At 37.6% G+C, this 17381-nt stretch overlaps 1 pseudogene; it reads left to right on the top strand.

Annotated features, from left to right (window-relative positions):
* Positions 1 to 11424: 11424 nt before the first annotated feature.
* LOC102397435 lies at positions 11425 to 12615 on the top strand (annotated as a pseudogene).
* The last annotated feature ends 4766 nt before the right edge of the window (positions 12616 to 17381 follow it).

Genomic DNA, 17381 nt, shown 5'->3' on the forward strand with positions numbered 1-17381 from the left:
GGCAGAAGAATCTGGTGGTCTACAGTCCATGGGGCCACAAAAAGTTGGACACAAGTGAGGCACTGAGGGCACACACACACACACACACACTAATTTACTCGCTGTATTTAACTCTCAGCAGCATTGCTTTGGTTTAATACTTTGATCCCCATCAGGGTGCAGATCTTTGCAAGAAAATTAATTTTTTAAACTCTTCATGTTTTTCAAAAATTATGTCCGAATCTGCAAGGATTTTTTTCTAAGGGATGGATTGTGTGGGGGCATTTTGTATTTTCTTGGCAAAAAAAAAAAAAAAAAAAAATGTTGCCAAGGAATGGAGGAATCAGGTAAAACAGGATAAATGGCATCAGTAGAGAGATTTCACACAATCCATAATTTCCTTGAATTGCACAAGTGTTGAACAGATCCCCTCTAGTCCATGTAACGGGTGAATGACACTCCCCAGTCTACCCAGGACTGTTGAGTTGTCTCCTACTGTGCTTACAGTTTGGTAATAAAACCACTTTCATTCTCAGTATTCCTGTTTGGATAAGGTATAGTATCTCTCTAAATGTAATACTGAAGAGTGACACAATTCTTATATTATTGCTCAGGAGGTATCTCATCATGGAAGACATTGCATGTATTTTCTCCTCTCACATGGACAATGTCCTTTCCTGACTGATCCTAGATAGGATGTTACTTCCTAAAACAGCCAAGGAAGTCCTCTCTATGGAAGATTACGGTAGAGGGAATCAGTTAATTTTATTTTAATCAACTGACCCCTCTCCCTCTGAGATTCACTACTTACAAACATGATAAACTGCTTCTGCATCAATTTGATATATTAGTTCACATATCTCGTCATATGTAATATCCTCTCATGTTCTGTAATGAGGGCACGATAAGGGGGAAAATATTTATCACGCCAGCAGAAAGCACTGGAGCAGAATAAGATATAAAGATGATGGAGCCAGAAAGTAATGAGGAGAGAAAACAGGAGGTTTCAGAGCACTGAATTCTTATATTCTGCTTTACTCTTTTTTTTTTTTTTTGTACATTCACCTGTCTTTCAAGCACACAGTAACCTCAAATATTTATCCATTCTTGAAAGTATATCTTTAGACTAAGTAGTTGGGCTATCATTTTTGCATTTTAGAAGTTTTAAGTAATTTGAATTCTGATTCATATCCCCAGTGTTAGGACTGAAGTGTTTATTAACAAAACAAAAGAACAAAAACCTAGGAAGTCCTTATCTGCTTCTCTGAAATTATATCGGACAGGCTCCTGAGTATTACCTGTGGACACCTCTCTGCTGCTGCTGCTGCTAAGTCGCTTCAGTCGTGTCCAACTCTGTGCGACCCCAAAGACGGCAGCCCAACAGGCTCCCCCATCCCTGGGATTCTCCAGGCAAGAACACTGGAGTGGGTTGCCATTTCCTTCTCCAATGCATGAAAGTGAAAAGTGAAAGTGAAGTCGCTCATTCGTGTCTGACTTTTCGCAACCCCCTGGACTGAAGCCTACCAGGCTCCTCTGTCCATGGGATTTTCCAGGCAAGAGTATTAATTGCTTGCAATTGTGGCTAATTCCTGACAGGCCACTGAGAAGATTCCTCCGCTTTTGAGTAAACATACATTGCCAGAATGGATACTGTTTATCTCATTTTGAGTAGCATTCAAGAGGGCAGCAGAAGAAAACATTTGAATTATGAGAGATATCAAGGAGATTAGAAAGGGAGTATAACTGGGTTAATACAGATGTTATTGGAAGTTGATAGAAGGAGAGAAGTTTAGAAAGCTGCTGATGAGATATTAATAAATTTTATCTGTGATGTATTAATCTTATATCTATCATCTCTCTACTGAATTGTCTTATCCCATATCTGACTTTGAACATTCAAAAAGGTAAAGTTCAACAGAGTCTTGGAAGCATCATTTTAAGCTACACTATGGAAGGAGGCTTGAGATGATAGAAGTAACAAGAATTTTAGTCCCCAAATAGCCAGTAAATCATTGTATAACTGAGCAAGTTATTAAATAGCTTTGGATATCAGTTTTACCTTCAGTAAGACTATGGGCATGATATTTTCCTTTTAGCACAAAAACTGTTTACTATTACATTTTCTCAAATTATTTCATATCCCTATGAGGTAGGCTTCCAAATACCACATAGATACCATATTCTTCCAGGAGTAAAAAGATGACTGTGCTTATGTTAGTCAAAGTATGATAGTCATGTGGGAACTCGAAGCACTTTGCCCAGTCACTTCAGTCCTGTCCAACTCTGCCACCCATGGACTGTAGCCCACCAGGCTCCTTTGTCCATGAGGATTCTCCAGGCAAGTATACTGGAGTGGGTTGCCATGCCCTCCTCCAGGGGATCTTCCCAACTCAGGGCTCAAACCCAGGTCTCCCACACTATAGGTGGATTCTTTACTGTCTGAGCCACCAGAGAAGCCCAAAAGGATGAATGATAGGAGTAATTTTTCACATGGCAAATACACTGTAAATTGGCTCATCAATACAAGGAAGTTTGCAAAAAATTTTTCCATTTTATTAAAGATTAAACTTTAAGGCAGAAACTGAATTTATATTTTTAGAGAAATTCTTTCCTCAGGTCCTGGATCTAGTAAATAACAGATTAAAGATTAGAACCTAAAGCCGACCTGCTCTAAAGTTCTTATTTCCCATAGATTTTATGGATATGTTCAAAATATATTTGTATAAAAAACATTTGAACATATTTGTACATAATATATAATATAATTTGTATGTACATATGTAATTTATACTTAAAATATATAATGATATAAAATATAAACTATATCACATATAAAATATATACTTACACGTAATATATAAAAAAGTTTTTAGAAGCTGAAGCTGGATAAAATCAGATTTTTCCTAACAGATAAGTTGTTGGTCTTTGCTGAGATCTGAAATATAAACAGTCCATGAAATGCATGCTTAGAATACTCAAATTTTCGTGTCATTTTATTTAGTAATTTTTTGAAATATATTCTACTTACCTCCATCTTAAACATTGGCGATAGATCAATTTTATGTCCACAAAGACTTGAGTTTGAAATAGGGCTAATTTAAAGTACACAGATAAACTGTCATCTTCATATGCTATTTAGTTGTATAATTGATTTGATGAATTTCATTCAGCTTCTTTTAGTTACACTCAAAATGTAGCAAGTCATGATGTCCCCATTCAGAGTTAACTGGAAGATAATAATGAAGTATTACAGATGATCTGAATGGTGTTCTGGCATCACTTGTAATTAGTGCACAAACTGCTATTTTCAGATTTTTTTTTTCCAACTAGTTTTTCAAAATGGATGATCAATATTGGTATTTGTTTTGGTCTCTGGCAGAAATCTCAAACACTGAATTGCAAAAGTCATCCCCCATAGTTTATAGCAATTAACCACATACCCAGTGGGAAGAGAGAAGGAGGAGAGCTTTATGGAGAGACATTCCTCTTTCATCTTTGATTTGCTCAGCAAACCTTTTCTCCAGGGACTTAATCCTCAACTTTGTCTAACAAAATGACAGTGGGGACTAAAATATCTTTCAAAGACAGTTTGGACTTTCTGCTATTGAATTGGAATTCATTTTCCAGTCTAAAGTGACTTACTTATTTCTCTCAGAAAGAAATTTTTATTCTGTATGTAAATTTGCTGAGAACCCATCTGAGGTTATGCTACCAAACCTTTGATTTGTGTATCAGAAAATAGACCTCAATTTATTTTATCTTAAGAAAATTGCTTAACTTGGTTTATAACACATTTTACATAAAGCAGTTTTAAAGAATTTATGTAGAACCAATATATTCTATATTTTTTATAGAGTTTTAAAATTTCCAGGTTTAGTAACCAAGTTCTTCTTCAACTCATGATTATATAGATTGTCTTGTAAGATTTAAATGTTTTATATTATAGTATTTATTCTGGCTAAAATATTATATTTTTATTTTAATTATTCAAGTTATTTTCAATTTCTTTTCCAGATGAGTAGATTTAGAAGACATATATTTATAATTCAGAAAAAAGGATTATGATTCTAACAAACATGGGGAAAACCCATAAAAATCCCAATAGGAAAGCAATTTTATGAATAGATAATTTGTTGTTGTTGTTCAGTCACCAAGTCGTGTCCGACTCTTTGCCATTTAGTATAGCAAATCCAAATAAACAAGACATGTAAGAAAGTGTGCCCAAATTCTCAAATAGAGAAAGAGATATTAAAATGATGATGATAAAGCTCTTCATATTCACCAGACTGGAAGCAAAAGAAGAATTGAATTTTATTGCCAATGAGAATGAAGGAAAAGTGCTACTCACAGATTACTGGTGGAAATTCAAAGTGTCACAAGTTTTCCTGGGGAAAATATGGCAATGGTTTCTAAAAACTATATAAACTCTCAATCTAGTGCTGTTATTTCCAGGAATCATTCCCCTAAAAAGGACAAATGAACAATAATGTTTAATGCAGAATTGTTTTAATGACCAATGATGAAGAAAACTATAGGGTCCTTTGATAAGAAATTTACTAGATAATTAATATATTCACAGAATGGAAAGCGTTCATTCATCTGAAACAAGGAATTATAGCACTAACACATGTCTTGGAGATGTTTTCTTGGGTTTTGCTAAATGAGGAAATAAAAAATGCTGAAATAAATACATAACATGGTCCTACTTTTATAAAACAATAAATTAAGACAATGAAATATGATTTTATTATGTTTGTGTGTCTGTATGAGATTAGATGAGAAAATATCTAGTTTTTTTTAAGAATAATAAGAATGACTCAGTTCAGTTCAGTTCAGTCGCTCAGTCGTGTCCAACTCTTTGCGACCCCATGAATCACAGCACGCCAGGCCTCCCTGTCCATCACCAACTCCTGGAGTTTACCCAAACTCATGTCCATCGAGTCGGTGATGCCATCCAGCCATCTCATCCTCTGTCGTCCCCTTCTCCTCCTGCCCTCAATCCCTCCCACCATCAGAGTCTTTTCCAATGAGTCAACTCTTCGCATGAGGTGGCCAAAGTACTGGAGTTTCAGCTTTAGCATCATTCCTTCCAAAGAAATCCTAGGGCTGATCTCCTTCAGAATGGACTGGTTGGATCTCCTTGCAGTCCAAGGGACTCTCAAGTCTTCTCCAACACCACAGTTCAAAAGCATCAATTCTTTGGCACTCAGCCTTCTTCACAGTCCAACTCTCACATCCATACATGACCACAGGAAAAACCATAGCCTTGACTAGACGGACCTTTGTTGGCAAAGTAATGTCTCTGCTTTTGAATATGCTATCTAGATTGGTCATAACCTTCCTTCCAAGGAGTAAGCGTCTTTTAATTTCATGGCTGCAGTCACCATCTGCAGTGATTTTGGAGCCCCCAAAAATAAAGTCTGACACTGTTTCCACTGTTTCCCCATCTATTTCCCATGAAGTGATGGGACCGGATGCCATGATCTTAGTTTTCTGAATGTTAAGCTTTAAGCCAACTTTTTCACTCTCCACTTTCACTTTCATCAAGAGGCTTTTGAGTTCCTCTTCACTTTCTGCCATAAGGGTGGTGTCATCTGCATATCTGAGGTTATTGATAAATCTCCCGGCAATCTTGATTCCAGCTTGTGCTTCTTCCAGCCCAGCTTTTCTCATGATGTACTCTGCATAGAAGTTAAATAAGCAGGGTGACAATATACAGCCTTGACGTACTCCTTTTCCTATTTGGAACCAGTCTGTTGTTCCATGTCCAGTTCTAACTGTTGCTTCCTGACCTGCATACAGGTTTCTCAAGAGGCAGATCAGGTGGTCTGGTATTCCCATCTCTTTCAGAATTTTCCACAGTTTATTGTGATCCACACAGTCAAAGGCTTTGGCATAAGAATGACTAATTCTTAATTAATATTATTATGTAATTAACAGTAGCTTGAATAATCTGTAAAGGGGCAGAAGGTAATATCTAGAGGAAGATGGGGCATGAGGTAAAGCTAGAAAAGAAACAAATTGAGACTTTGTGTATATTTAAAAGTTTTTAAAATTAATGACACTGGTTACTTCTCTACACAAGAGTAGGAGTAAGGTTGAGGATAGTTAGGGGACAAATGGAACTAGGGTATAAATTGTATTTATAGTTTTGTGTGTGTGTGTGTGTGTGTGTGTGTTTTAACAGATTGCATTTCAGTGAACAAAAATCACAGTTTAAGAATAAAGTAAAGAAAGGACTAAATAAAATATAAATAAAGGTAAATACCTATTCTGCAGAACGGACCAAGTATATACAAACTGAAATTGTTTCAGAATTCTTTCAATTTAGAAAGTATCAAGTAATGCACACTTATCCAAGATCTTGGAAATAGGGAAGGCTCTACTGAGGTTATTATTATTATCCAGACACCAGTGCTGAGTGCTTTGAAAGGATTATTTCACTAGGTCCTCATAAGTGCCCTGTGAGACGGTCATCCATTATTTCCAAAGATACATAGATATAGAAATAGAGGCTTAGACTGGTTAAAATAAAATATGTTAGGAAATTGGTTACATAAGTGGAAGTCCAACTTCTATTCTTTTACTTTTTTTAACCTCTGGCACTGCTACCAAAGAGTTATATGCTTCCCTTCTTACTGTAAGTAAAAGCAGGATCCGGCTGCTCCAATACTCAAAAAGCCAATAAGGAGGCCAGGTGGTGGAAAGGGAAGTCTGTTTTATTTTAGATATTGGCAACAAGTGCAGGGCAAAGAGTGGGCAGACTCCTGTCCAAAGGTCAACCTCACTGACAATCAGTGGGCAAGAACTTCTATAGGCTAAGGAAGGGCCTACATGCAGAAACTGCACAGCCATCTTGTAATGGGTCATCAGTGGTCTGACCAGCATCATCTTGACTTTTTAAAATACCATTAATCTTCAATTCCAGGGTATGTTTGTTTCCATTTCTTGAGGAATTGTGGCAGCTTCTGTCATGGCTACAACATGCAGTGAACTCTCTACCTGGTGGGAGTTTCAGTATCTATAAGATAGCTCCCAGGATATGGTTCAGAATATTGTCTATAGCCCTTAAGAAGGAACTAAAGGTCTTTGACTATGCTTAATGACTAAACCATTACTTGGTCTCCTTTGTTTTCCTTCCTTTCTGTGTGTTCTCACTTCTCTGAATAAATTTATTCTTTGGCTGAAGTTTTTCCACAGACAAAAGGCAGGCAGAGGACACAGTAGACAAAGAGCATAGAGTCCTGCTCTGTTTCATTACCACCGAGACTCATTTTTAAGAGATCAATTTAATTAGTGTAGCTCTCTTCTTTTGCTTGGAAAGAAGCTCTAGAAGAAGCTTATTTGGTATGTTACTCTTTGACTATCTGACTTTTTAAAAAATGGGAAATGTATTGCATATTAGAACAAAAGCCTGCAATGTTAAGGTAGGCAGGGAATGAAAGTCTGCAGTACAAAGGTAAGCATTGCTGTGTTTTCTGTAAGAGAAATGTTGCAAAAGGCTGGAGATAATGGCATGCCTAGGAGGCAATGAGGGTAGAGATACATTCAAACTCTACTAAAGTTTAAAATAAGCCTTTAGGGTCTTCTCTGGTGGTCCAGTGGTTAAAACTCTGTGTTTCCAAGGCAGAGGGGAAATGTCTGATCCCTGGTCAGGGAACTAAGATCCTGCATGCTACCTGACACAGCTAAAAGATGAATAAATAAAATGAAATTTTAGCAGTAGAGTCCCAAGAGAGTGGTAGTATTCCAAGAAATAAAAGGGAATGCTGAAGCTTGCTCCAAATAAAGACAGTCATCACAGCGATTTCCTTGCCTAAATGCATTTGACCAAAAGTGAAAGTGAAATCGCTCAATCGTGTCTGACTCTTTGCGACCCCATGGACTGTAGCCTACCAGGCTCCTCCGTCTATGGGATTTTCCAGACAAGAATACTGGAGTGGGTTGCCATTTTCTTCTCAAAAAAAAACACATATTAGTACACATCTTCTTTATCCATTCATTTGTTGATGAACACTTAGATTGCTTCCATATCTTGGCTATTGTAAATAATGCTGCTATAAACACTGGAGTTCATGTATTTTTTCCAGTTAGTGTTTTGATTTCCTTTAGATATTAACATACATATATATATATATATATATATGAATAAAATTCAGCATAAAAAAGAATGAAATTCTGCTATCACAACAATGTCAACAGACCTATATTATGCTTATAAATTCATCCTAAACTTTAACTCCTCAGTACCAATTCAATTGATCTCTCACTCTTTTGAGAGATTTTGACATAGTTTTTAAATTTCCCTCCCTACATAAAGGTTTTTCAAATACCTATAGGGGAACATTGCCTTGTAGTTCAGGCTGTCAATTCATTTTTGTCACTTTGTTGTACACGAACAACAAATTTCTGAGTTTTTCTCCCTCTATTCTCTTCTAATAGTCCTTTACCAGCTAAAGGTATCATCTTATTTGCATACAGAATCAGTAACTTCAGGGAAAAAGCAACTTCAGCTCACTTTTTCACAAGTTCTTCACTATTGAACATTAATTGAACCAATATTTTTTATCTTTGTTGTTCCTGTGGCTCCCTGGTATTTTAACAGAAATGATTTTCTTTTTTATTATGCCTTTTCTAGTTTTTGAAGACTTCTGAAAGCAATTCTATCTTGCCTGGAAACAGAATTCTTTTTTTTTTTTTTTTTTTTTAATTTTATTTTATTTTTTAAACTTTACATAATTGTATTAGTTTTGCCAAATATCAAAATGAATCTGCCACAGGTATACATGTGTTCCCCATCCTGAACCCTCCTCCCTCCTCCCTCCCCACACCATCCCTCTGGGTCATCCCAGTGCACCAGCCCCAAGCATCCAGTATTGTGCATTGAACCTGGACTGGCAACTCGTTTCATACATGATATTTTACATGTTTCAATGCCATTCTCCCAAATCTTCCCACCCTCTCCCTCTCTCTCAGAGTCCATAAGACTGTTCTATACATCAGTGTCTCTTTTGCTGTCTCGTACACAGGGTTATTGTTACCATCTTTCTAAATTCCATAAACAGAATTCTTGATGCAGATATGAGCTAAGTTTGTAATTAACAGCACAGATTTTCCTGATGTGGGTGGCTTCATGGGCAATGTCAGAGGTGGATTTACCATGCAACTGATTGAGCTTAATCTTCAGACCATCATTTCTGTGGGCCTCTTCTAAGACTCTGGGAAGGAAGGATCCTAGCAATGTTCACATAAATACCTGTGTTTGAAAAATTTGTAAAAACAAAAAACAAACCAAGACAAAAAAACATATCCATAATTAGTTAAAACCACTAACTCCAATTCCACCATCATAATTCTTATGTCAACTGGTAATAAAGTAGCTGTAAGAATTTTTGTCAACTGACTAAGAGAAAGTTGTTTTAGAGATACAGTTACGAAGTTCACAGTCATTTTCTATGTGTAGGTTAGTAGTTGTTAGCCCTTCTGGTATAGGAATGCTCTGATTCTAATCGCTTTTAGGAATGATCTGATTTCTGACTCTGCTAACTTGCCAGGACCATGATATAAGGTACAGGGCCAGGATGTAGAGATGTCTGATGATGCCAATCATCTGAAGCATGTGGACTGTGGATAGTTATTACACAGCTGTTCAAGTCTTAAAATGAATACATAATCATTGTAAGGATTCTGACTAATGAAGGAATATCTTTTCAGGCAATTAAAAGAGAATCCAGAACACAAATGAATACAAACAACTTTTTCAAAAAGTTGGTATTGCTCATGTGAAACTTGAAAGACTGTTTTGCAGTGTTCAAATAAAATGAGTCATGTGGTGCACAACCAGTACAGTGCAATCTCTGGAGCAGCTTAGAACAGCTTAGAACTCAGCCTTACCTGCCATCTTTACTCAACCCCTCCCCCTCCCCCTCCCCAAGCCATGCATAGCCCTCCCTGTACCATCTTTGGAAAGGAATGAACAACTGAGGAAAATAGAAAGTAGAAAACCTTAAGTTAGTGCTTCAAAGGGTAACTAATACAAATTCCCAATATTCCTCAAAATTGGGAAAGGATTACGTCAAGGCTGTATATTTTCAGCTTGCTTATTTAACTTATATGCAGGATACATCATGAAAAATGCGGGCTTGATGAATCACAAGATGGAATCAAGATTGCTGGGAGAAACATCAACAACCTCAGATATGCAGACGGTATCACTTTAATGGCAGAAAGGAAAGATGAATTAAAGAGCCTCTTGATGAAGGTGAAAGAGGAGAATGAACAAGCTGGCTTAAAACTCAACATTCAAAAAACTAAATTCTTGGCATCTGGTTCTATCACTTCATGACAAATAGAAGGGGAATATGTGGAAACAGTGTCAGATTTCATTTTGTTGGGCTCCAAAATCACTGCAGACAGTGACCGCAGCCATGAAATTAAAAGATGTTTGCTCCTTGGAAGAGTAGCTATGACAAACCTAGATATTGTATTAAAAAGTAGAGACATCACTTCACTGATAAAGGTCCATATAGTCAAAGCTGTGGTTTCTTCAGTAGTCATGTATAGATGTGAGAGTTGGACTATGAAGAAGGCTGAGCACAGAAGAATTAATGCTTTTGAACTGTGGTGCTGGAGAAGACTCTTGAGAGTTCCTTGGACAGCAAGAAGATCTAACCAGTCAATCTTAAAGGAAATCAACCCTGAATATTCATTGGAAGGACTGGTGCTGAAGCTGAAGCTCCAATACTTTGGCCACCTGATGCAAAGAGCTGACTCATTGGAAAAACCCTGATGCTGGGAAAGTTTGAGGGCAAGAGGAGAAGGAGGCGACAGAAGATGAGATGATTGGATGGCATCACTGACTCAATGGACATGAGTTTGAACAAATTCCTTGAGATAGTGAAGGACAGAGAAGCCTGGCATGCAGAGAAGCCTGTTCATGGAGTTGCAAACAGTCGGACATGACTTACTGACTGAACAACAACAAAAATAGTACTAAAATAATAAAGGCTTAGTTAAAATATTCTTCCTGGAAAACTCTCTTATTACTCGTTGTTATATTTGGCTATACTTCTGATAGCTTACAGTGAACGATGTCAGATTTGTGATCTCTGAAGATTTAGCTTCAGGACCAGGGACCAGGCTTGATCACTCAAGAACTTTTGTGTAGCAGAGTTTTATTAAAGTGAAAAACAGACAGAGAAAGCTTCTGACATAGACATCAAAAGGTGGACGGAGAGTGCCCCACTCGCTAGTCTTATCAAGGCCTTATATATTTTTACCAGACCCATTCCCACAACATAAATCTTAAAATTAACAAGATTAGAACTAACAGTAGAAAGGTCTCACCAGACCCACTCCCACAACATACATTTTTAAATGACAAGATTAGTTAGAAGGTTCTCAAGAAGGAGAAACATGTCCTCAAACAGGATACATTGTTGTTATATAATCATTGGTACTGAGTTTAAGGAAAAGCATATCTTTGAGAAAGATGAGTTGTTTTGTTGTGCAATCATCAGCTCTGTCCTTTCCTCCTCCTTGAGAATTCTAGATCCCTCTCTCCTCCTCCGGGACGCCGGACTTTTCTTATCAACCTACCTAGGAATTGACTCTCACTTCCATTTTGGACAATACAAGTACAACACAAGTACTTTTGAAGGCTTTATCCTGGTGGGCTCCTCGGATCATCCCCCACCTAGAGCTGATCCTCTTTGTGGTTGTCCTCACTTTTTATCTGCTGACTCTTCTTGGCAACATGACCATCATCTTGCTTTCAGTTGTGGATTCCCAGCTGCACACACCCATGTATTTCTTTCTGGCCAACCTCTTATTCCTAGATGTGTGCTTCACCACAGGTTCCATCCCTCAGATGCTCTACAACCTTCGGGGTGCAGATAAGACCATCAGCTATCTGGGCTGTGCCATCCAGCTCTACTTCGTCCTGGCTCTGGGAGGGGTGGAGTGTGTTCTCCTGGCTGTCATGGCGTATGACCGCTATGCTGCAGTCTGCAAACCCCTGCACTACACTGTTATCATGCACCCGTGTCTCTGTGGGCAGCTGGCTTCAGTGGCATGGTTGAGTGGCTTTGGCAATTCTCTCATAATGGCACCCCAGACGTTGATGCTACCTCGCTGTGGGCACCGGCGGGTGGACCACTTTCTCTGTGAGATGCCAGCACTAATTGGCATGGCCTGTGAAGATACCATGACCCTTGAGGCACTGGCATTTGCCTTGGCAATCTTTATCATCCTGGCACCACTCATCGTCATCCTCCTCTCTTATGGTTATATTACACGAGCCGTGCTAAGGATCAAGTCAGCTGCCAGGTGAAAGAAAGCCTTCAACACCTGTAGCTCCCACCTCATTGTTGTCCCTCTCTTCTACGGTACGATTATATACATGTACCTCCAGCCAGCAAACACATTCCCAGGACCAGGGCAAGTTCCTTACTCTTTTCTACACAATAGTCACTTCCAGTGTTAACCTCCTAATCTACACACTGAGAAACAAAGATGTTAAAGAGGCCATGAAGAAGGTACTAGGGAAAGGGGAGGCAGAAGTAGAGTAAAAAGTCATCAAATCTGGGGACTGTCTTTTGATCCACCTTCTATATATACTGTTAGACCTAGCAAATAAAGGAGTGTTCTGACATTACAGACTGAGAAGGGACTTAATGAGATGCGGGAATTCAATGGTTTAGCTCGGTTGAGAAAGTGCAAATTCCTGAGCTGACCATCACTTGTATTCCTCTCAAGTCCTTCTAAGTCAAGAATTCATCAAAAGGAGGTCTCCAATACAGAATCAGACAGAATCAGACCTATGCTTACAAAATACTATCCATGAATGTAGACACCAGGCATTTTTGTACCTATTCCAACTTCCAACACAATGATCTGTACTGAATAAGTCTTCAGTATGGGATTTCCTTGTGGCTCAGATGGTAAAGAGTCTGCCTGCAATGCAGGAGACCTGGGTTCAATCCCTGGGTTGGGAAGATCCTCTGGAGAAAAACATAGCAACCAACTCCAGTATTCCTGCTTCCAAGGGCGGAGGAGCCTGGCGGGCTACAGACCATAGGGTAGCAAAGAGTTGGACAACAGAGTGACTTCATTTTCACTTTCAGGTCCTCAATATATGTGAAAGGAATGAACTTAGATTTAGTGAAGAAAAATTCAAATGTGCTTTTTATAGTGCCAAATGCCACAATAAGATGAACTCTGGGGAACTGCTGGGATATTTATGATTGGGTGTTTTCTGGATGCTGAATGTTTCACATTTACATTAATAATTGCAGTATCTCACCAGTTGTAAGGAAAATATATTTGACCCTTAAAGGCAAGCATGTTTCTTCAGACTTGAAATGTTGTCAATCAGATAAATCCCATCTCATAACCTAGGAAAACATATATGATGTTAGAATTTCATGACAAGTGAATAGGGTTCCAAAATTTGGGAGCATGGTCAGTGTTATCACTGGGAACTGGATAAAGCATGGGTTTAACAAGTTCACATTTAAACCCACCCAAAAATATTTAAGAAAGCTTAGATTAACCTAGGGGCCCTAGAAAAATATCAAATAGCTAATAAATTTTTCTCAAAGCATATCATTTTTATACATAAAGTGAATATTTTCCTATTTTGAGCACTAACTCTTATACTTTGTCCAAATATATTAGTTTTTATTTTAGATTAATTATGGCCTATAAAAATGAGTTTTAGGTTTCATTTTTATTATTCCCATAAGAAGGTAGAAAAATTAGAATATAATTGATTCTTCCTAATTTATAAACTAAGTGAAAGGTGAAACTAAGCCATGATGATGTTTACTAAGGACATTATTAATGCTGCCCGTGTACTGAATATAAATATTCCTGGTTTAGCATTTCTCATGTCTTTCACTGAAAACAACTTATAGTATGTGTCCTATTGCCATGAAAATCTACAATATGTTATGTGCATGCTATGTCACTTCAGTCATGTCCATCTCTGTGCAACCCAATGTACTGCAGCCTGCCAGGCTCCTCTGTCCATGGGATTCTCCAGGCAAGAATACAGGAGTAGGTTGCCATACCCTTCTCCAGGAGATCTTCATGACTCAGGGATATAGATGAAATGTCCTTTTAGAATCATTCCCTATTGAACAATGATAAAAATTAATTTTTTATCTCATCTCTACACTATTTAGATATGCATTACTCTAGAGTAAATAATATCTTGAAGTGGAGGCAAGAAATCAAGATACAGAGTACAAATCTCTATGAATATATCAATTTTGGAAGCTCCCTATGGAATTCTCACCTAATACTTTTCAAATTTTCCCTTTTTTCCCCCACAAGGAACAATTTTCACAGCACTCTTCTCAGGAAAATTTAGAATCACTATTATAGATTATAAGGAATATTGAGTATCATATCTCAAAGGGAAAACTTCACTGTGTCCTTAATTACATTATGATGGTCCAGAGTCACCTTTTACTTAATTTATAATATAGTTTTAAAAGTTTACTTAGGACCCATCACAAGCACAGAAATTGAAACTGTAATCAAAAATCTTCCAGCAAACAAAAGCCCAGGTCCAGACGGCTTCACAGCTGAATTCTACCAAAATTTAGAGAAGAGCTAACACCTATCCTACTCAAACTCTTCCAGAAAATTGCAGAGGATGGTAAACTTCCAAACTCATTCTATGAGGCCACCATCACCCTAATACCAAAACCTGACAAAGATCCCACAAAAAAAGAAAACTACAGGCCAATATCACTGATGAACATAGATGCAAAAATCCTTAACAAAATTCTAGTAATCAGAATCCAACAACACAATAAAAAGATCATACACCATGACCAAGTGGGCTTTATCCCAGGGATGCAAGGATTCTTCAATATCCGCAAATCAATCAATGTAATACACCACATTAACAAATTGAAAAATAAAAACCATATGATTATCTCAATAGATGCAGAGAAAGCCTTTGACAAAATTCAACATCCATTTATGATCAAAACTCTCCAGAAAGCAGGAATAGAAGGAACATACCTCAACATAATCAAAGCTATATATGACAAACCCACAGCAAACAGTATCCTCAATGGTGAAAAATTGAAAGCATTTCCTCTAAAGTCAGGAACAAGACAAGGGTGCCCACTTTCACCATTACTATTCAACATAGTTTTGGAAGTTTTGGCCACAGCAATCAGAGCAGAAAAAGAAACAAAAGGAATCCAAATTGGAAAAGAAGAAGTAAAGCTCTCACTATTTGCAGATGACATGATCCTCTACATAGAAAACCCTAAAGACTCCACCAGAAAATAACTAGAACTAATCAATGACTATAGTAAAGTTGCAGGATATAAAATCAACACCCAGAAATCCCTTGCATTCCTATACACTAATAATGAGAAAACAGAAAGAGAAATTAAGGAAACAATTCCATTCACCATTGCAACGGAAAGAATAAAATACTTAGGAATATATCTACCTAAAGAATCTAAAGACCTATATATAGAAAACTATAAAACACTGGTGAAAGAAATCAAAGAGGACACTAACAGATGGAGAAATATACCATGTTCATGGATTGGAAGAATCAATATAGTGAAAATGAGTATATTACCCAAAGCAATTTATAGATTCAATGCAATCCCTATCAAGCTACCAACAGTATTCTTCACAGAGCTAGAACAAATAATTTCACAATTTGTATGGAAATACAAAAAACCTTGAATAGCCAAAGCAATCTTGAGAAAGAAGAATGGAACTGGAGGAATCAACCTACCTGACTTCAGGCTCTACTACAAAGCCACAGTTATCAAGACAGTCTGGTACTGGCACAAAGACAGAAATATAGATCAATGGAACAAAATCGAAAGCCCAGAGATAAATCCACGCACATATGGACACCTTATCTTTGACAAAGGAGGCAAAAATATACAATGGATTAAAGACAATCTCTTAAACAAGTGGTGCTGGGAAATCTGGTCAACCACTTGTAAAAGAATGAAACTAGAACACTTTCTAACACCATACACAAAAATAAACTCAAAATGGATTAAAGATCTAAATGTAAGACCAGAAACTATAATACTCCTAGAGGAGAACATAGGCAAAACACTCTCTGACATACATCACAGCAGGATCCTCTATGACCCACCTCCCAGAATATTGGAAATAAAAGCAAAAATAAACAAATGGGACCTAATTAACCTTAAAAGCTTCTGCACATCAAAGGAAACTATTAGCAGGGTGAAAAGACAGCCTTCAGAATGGGAGAAGATAATAGCAAATGAAGCAACTGACAAACAACTAATCTCGAGAATATACAAGCAACTCCTACAGCTCAACTCCAGAAAAATAAATGACCCAATCAAAAAATGGGCCTAAGAACTAAATAGACATTTCTCCAAAGAAGACATACAGATGGCTAAGAAACACATGAAAAGATGCTCAACATCACTCATTATCAGAGAAATGCAAATCAAAACCACTATGAGGTACCATTTCACACCAGTCAGAATGGCTGCGATCCAAAAGTCTACAAGTAATAAATGCTGGAGAGGGTGTGGAGAAAAGGGAACCCTCTTACACTGTTGGTGGGAATGCAAACTAGTACAGCCACTATGGAGAACAATGTGGAGATTCCTTAAAAAACTGGAAATAGAACTGCCTTATGATCCAGCAATCCCACTGCTGGGCATACACACTGAGGAAACCAGAAGGGAAAGAGACACGAGTACCCCAATGTTCATCGCAGCACTGTTTATAATAGCCAGGACATGGAAGCAACCTAGATGTCCATCAGCAGATGAATGGATAAGAAAGCAGTGGTACATATACACAATGGAGTATTACTCAGCCATTAAAAAGAATACATTTGAATCAGTTCTAATGAGGTGGATGAAACTGGAGCCTATTATACAGAGTGAAGTAAGCCAGAAAGAAAAATACCAATACAGTATACTAACGCATATATATGGAATTTAGAAAGATGGTAACAATAACCCTGTGTACGAGACAGCAAAAGAGACACTGATGTATAGAACAGTCTTATGGACTCTGTGGGAGAGGGAGAGGGTGGGAAGATTTGGGAGAATGGCATTGAAACATGTAAAATATCATGTATGAAATGAGTTGCCAGTCCAGGTTCGATGCACGATACTGGATGCTTGGGGCTGGTGCACTGGGACGACCCAGAGGGATGGTATGGGGAGGGAGGAGGGAGGAGGGTTCAGGATGGGGAACACATGTATACCTGTGGCAGATTCATTTTGATATTTGGCAAAACTAATACAATTATGTAAAGTTTAAAAATAAAATTAAAAAAAATAAATAAAAGTTTAGTTTACTTATTTACATATGAAGTAGGAATAATCAACTGTATTCTAATTGTTCTGCTATCTCCTAGG

Source organism: Bubalus bubalis, chromosome 2 (genome assembly GCF_019923935.1).
Source record: "Bubalus bubalis isolate 160015118507 breed Murrah chromosome 2, NDDB_SH_1, whole genome shotgun sequence".
NCBI classification, from domain to species: domain Eukaryota; kingdom Metazoa; phylum Chordata; class Mammalia; order Artiodactyla; family Bovidae; genus Bubalus; species Bubalus bubalis.